Source organism: Nematostella vectensis, chromosome 15 (genome assembly GCF_932526225.1).
Source record: "Nematostella vectensis chromosome 15, jaNemVect1.1, whole genome shotgun sequence".
Classification (NCBI taxonomy): Eukaryota; Metazoa; Cnidaria; class Anthozoa; order Actiniaria; family Edwardsiidae; genus Nematostella; species Nematostella vectensis.
In genome coordinates, this window is record NC_064048.1 from 2,225,870 (window position 1) to 2,230,930 (window position 5,061).

The 5,061-nt window shown below is 37.7% G+C and overlaps 2 long non-coding RNA genes across 3 annotated transcripts; one reads left to right on the forward strand and one right to left on the reverse strand.

Moving 5' to 3' along the window:
* Nucleotides 1-324: 324 nt before the first annotated feature.
* On the forward strand, nt 325-1,915 carry LOC125560722. Of its 2 annotated transcripts, none has more exons than XR_007306832.1 (2): nt 325-1,271; nt 1,429-1,915. It is a non-coding gene; the product is annotated as an uncharacterized LOC125560722 (long non-coding RNA). The 2 variants fall into 2 exon arrangements; XR_007306831.1 differs by having other exon boundaries at nt 1,651-1,915.
* LOC116610215 lies at nt 1,328-3,527 on the reverse strand. The gene is made up of 2 exons (XR_007306830.1): nt 3,097-3,527; nt 1,328-2,412 (listed from the first exon to the last, which is right to left on the reverse strand). It is a non-coding gene; the product is annotated as an uncharacterized LOC116610215 (long non-coding RNA).
* Between the last annotated feature and the right edge of the window lie 1,534 nt (nt 3,528-5,061).

Genomic DNA, 5,061 nt, shown 5'->3' on the forward strand with positions numbered 1-5,061 from the left:
TTTCGCGCGAGTCACTTTTTGTTTTATTTTAATCGAGTCCTATGAAAACAAGATGTCATAGGCGATCAAAGGTAAAATGATTTATGATTTATAAGGCTTCTACCACTATTACACATATGAAATAGCGGTAAGGTTGACACAACAGAGCACGGCTCCAACTCAAGTGTAACCTCGGTTAGTAAGCACTGTCACTGGGGGTGGTCACTGCCAGAGGGTTTATTGCGTCCCCAGTGGTTCTTTTGCGTCCCTTCGGTTCAGGTTTAGTGTAGTACAGCTTGAAGAGACGGGACCTCCGGTTGAGTGTCCTTATCCGAGAAGACTGGAAACACGGGAGAATAACTTCAACTCACTTGTGACAAATTCGATTCAAGGCAGGAACCCGGAAAAATCCCCTGTTTAAGCCAGGATTCGAACCTGGGCCACAGCGGTTGTTCTGACAGAATCACAAAACTCTAAGCTAAAGTTACGTTAGGGATCAATTGCAAAACGCAAACAAAGTTGTGTTCTGGCCCAAGATTAATATCGGACTTGCCGAGTGGAGAAGAACAATCCAGTGCGAAACTACTTGTAAGATTAGGTTCATTGACCTGCTCAACGGAAATGTTCCTGGGGATGCTTTCCTCATAGAGACAGAAAACGTCTTGAGTCACGAAAAAATTTAGCATTCCAAGAGTTTTACGAGCAGCACTATACAACAGCTGAATGTGCACCATCTAATCCATCTACACCATCCGGCATTCTCGTGTCAAGTTCTGCTGAATCTAGTAACACTCTCGCTTCATCTATTTCTAAATCTAGCATAACTTCTTCTATTTCTGCTGCTAAGTCTAGCAACAATCTCACTTCATCTACATGTAATTTCTGCTGCTTTATCTAGCAACACTCTCACTTTATCTATTTCTGAATCTCTAATGACATTATAAATTCATATATTATTTCTGCTGGTGAATCTAGCAACAATCTCACTTCATCTAGATCTAGTTTCTGCTGCTGAATCTAGCAACACTCTCACTTAATCTATTTCTGAATCTCTAGTAACACAATAACTTTGTCTATTTCTGCTGCTGAATCTAGCAAAACTCTCACTTCATCTATTTCTGAATCTCTAGTAACACTATTACTTCATCTATTTCTGATGCTGAATCTAGCAAGAAACAGTGAGTGCAGATCAAAGCTATACAATGAATGTGAAATGACAACAAGGACAGGACAGGCTCCAGGTGATTGACAGTCTTTTAAGAAGCTTACTGGCTGACCATATAGAATCTCTCGTAAGTTTTTTTTCAACATGTACAATACATAGTTTGTAACACCAAAACACAATACAGGGTGATTATTATAAGTTTTACTAGCATTTTACTTTATAGCCTTTTCTATATAACAAAATGTTATGCCTTTCCTAAAGAGATGATCAATTATTTTTTTTAGAAAAGCTCCAACATTGTTAAGCCTGGGAAAGGGTTCAAGTGAAGATAAGTGGTGATGGTGCAGGGATTAGCCACATGAGCAACTTTGTTCTTTTGTCCTTCTCCTTTCTTCATAGTATAGATGATTTATTGTCATCAAAAGGCTGCATTTTTTTGTTAAAATTTGTATGTAATCATTTGTTTAAATTCTTATGTAATTATTGGTCCAATTTTTTCATACCAGGAAATCTTACTATAGCAGTAGTAAGTGGATCTGAATCAAGGAAACGAATAGCAGAGTGCTTCAAGGATGCACTAAGGGAGATAATGAAGTACAAGAGAATGGCTTTGTCATGGTAGATGAAGAATGTATTGTTAAGCAGTCTTTATCATGACGTAACCTACAATGTTGCATTCTGGGTAGTTGTTGGCCTCGTGGGCTGTGTGTTATGATCTGTCATGTTGTATGTTGATTATTGAAGAGAATAAAAGGAGAAATACATCCAAAATAACATAAGTTTAACATATATACCTGGTGAGGTGATTACAGGGTGGATATTTGCTGTTTAGTATCACCCAAGTAGTGGACTATTGCTCACCGTTCGTCATCAATAAGTGCATTTTTTACATAACAGATTTTTACTTTTTCCTGGAAAGCTCTAGATAATTGTTGGTTAGACACTTCAGAGGATTTTTTTGGAGAAAATGAAACAAAGAATTTGACTTTCCTTGGATAAAAAAACTTTCAGTCCTTGTCCATGACGATCAGCTACTCTGTCCCAACCAATTGGAAAAAAAACTTATTGTGGGAAATCTTCCATTATCAATGAAATGCCATTTGTTATCAAATATTCTGAAAAGACCCCTGAAAAAATCCCCTCTGAAATTAAAAGAAACAGGCAACCTAGATTATGACAAAATAAACCCTTCTACTGCAGCTCTAAACAAGGCCATCTGCTCCAATACTAAAAGGCCATCATGTAAGACTGGAGGCGAGTAATAGAGGCTGAAAAATAGGAAAACATGTATTAATAGATTATTATATGCAATTTTATGCTTTTTTGTCGTAGTATTATTCGATGTAATTAGATATTTTAACAATTTATTGTACACTTTGTGTAATATTCTTTGTAAATAATATTCAGCCCTTTAAGGCTGGTAAGATATTTATGAAATCTATATCTGACACAAGCACAGCAGGTAATGTCCTAAAGGTGCTGCAAAAGAAATCAACATCCAAATATAACTAGGATATTCCAGTGTTTGTTTGCTTTGAATAACTGACGTAGAATAGGGACTTTTTCTGCCCTCTGACAAGTTTCATTTTATAATTTTCTGAATATAATCAAATTGACAGATGTACATGTACGCACTGATTTTATGCTTAACGTCGTTCATACAAAATGCAATCAGATGAATGAATCGTACGTCGAGAAAACCCCTCCAAAGCACCAGGTATTCTAACTACACGTGGTTGTCAAGTAGAATTGATTATCAACTTAGTTGCACTGAAAGACTTTGCAAAGACAGGTCGCCTTACGAATAAAACTTCCACCAAATCCAGCCGAGGGCAAGGAGCCCTAATACGGCGGATAACGTTAAAACCACGTCGAGAGCAACGTGCCCTAAAACGACGAAAAACTAGTCGGCAGGTTAACTCGCTTTTACCTGATTACAACTTAGTTCTTACCTTATTTTTGGCAATTTGGCGTGATGTGATCAGCCTTTCCACTTCCCAGAGCTTTCCTTTCCCTTTAACTTGTCTTTATATAACAACAGGACTTGAATCAAGGCTCGTTAACTGATTTAATGTAGCGTAGAAGCCAACCTTCCGTCTTTTCGCCATTTTATAAACAAACGCGCCGTTCGGAAAATAAGCCAATGACAGACCAGAAAAAAACAATCAGTTGATTGGCAAGCGCGCGAGCTCGAAAATAACATCAAAATGGCTTCCGGTTCGGTATTTCTGGCCACGATTTATAACAACTTTAAGGCTCAAAGACCCAAACCAATATTAAGAACTGTTCATAAAAATCAAAGTGTTCAAGAAATCATCACTTCATGCCAGCTAATTGGCAATAATTTTACTGCACTGTCACTTACGTTACTCAATCTAGGTCACAACTGCCAAGCTTTTTAAAGCTTTTTAAAGGTCTTAAAAGACCTTAGGAGGTCTTGTTAGCAGTGTCACATTGCAGAGCGACCTTAGTAATATCTTAAAGAAAAATAATAATCTAATTTGCTTGAAACGTGAAGAGACAGTAGCTTGACAAATGTTAGTGTCACATTACGTTACCGTAACGTAAATGACAATAGAATTTACGTACTATCGTCTAATGGGGCGCACGTGCACACACAGGAGTGAGATAAGGATAATTTGTATAGGATTAAATTGCCAAGATATCTAACGCCTAACAAGCTGTAATACAAGTCTTTCCTTCGATGACCTTCGCGGTAGAAGTATCAACTCTATCTTCACTTTTAAACTCAATTTGGTTTTCACTTCTCGAAAAGCAGAATTTTAATTCTTACCTTAAAAGGTAAGATACCACGCCTATGGTATTGTGTGAAGCTAAATGACTGATAAAGGCACTAATGCATACGCATTAGCTAATATCTAGAATAGTGAGGCTCAGCACATGCTTTTGCCAGTGGTAACGTAAATGACATTGAAAGTAACGTAATTGACAAAGTATTATGGATGAGGCACGCTAGTTAACAATTGGTGGGCTACTTAAAAAAGGATCAAATGACCACTATTTAGAATTAAAAAAGCTTTCAGAATGATTTTTCTGTAAATTTGTGAAAATTGCTGTATCTTATGGTAATTGTTTTATTCGAAGCATTCAAAATGGGGAAATCAAGAGCAGAGATTCAACGCGCCTACAGAGAACGAAAAAAAGGGAAAGATTCAAATTGGCAACAAAATGAGTCAATACGAGTGCAAAAATACTACACACCAGCATCCAAACTTAGTGAAAAAGAGCTGGCGGAAAAAAGAGCGAAGAACGCGGAGGCTCAGCGCAAAAGTAGAGAAAAAACTAAAATGTCCAAGATGGTAGAAAACACCGACAGGCCCGCGCTTAAAGTAAAAATAACATCCACTCCAAGCATGAGAAAGTGGAATGAAAAAAAACAAAACAATAAAACGCTTAAAACAACAAATCGCCAGCCTTGAAAAAAGCAATGTTAAAATGAGGAAGCAGAAAGAAAAGCTTTCCTAAAAACTAACGCCCCCTGCTGCCACCCCGTTAGCCGAAATGACACCTCGTACCCGCACAAAATCCCAAATAGAAGCATCCGGTATAAAGGAAAAGCAGTTTCCCAACCAACTGAAAAAGCGCCTTTTGTTTGCGAATATTCTAGTCGACGAAGTCAAGGATTCCTTGAAAACCAATAAATCTACCTCCGGAGTGAGGGCCATAAGGAATATCATTAGCGGGAAAATTATAAAAAAGTATCAAGGACTGAGGCAATTGAGCAGAGAAATTGGAGTGTCGCGGAGATTTATTAAAGATGCTAAGACCAAGAAAGTTAGCTATACAAGAAAGGGTCGTTTGGTGGAAATCCGCAAGAGACTCCAAGAAGATGTAATCAGTTTCCTCGAAAGAGACGACAATAGTCGTATGATGCCAGGAAAACAAGATGCTAAAAA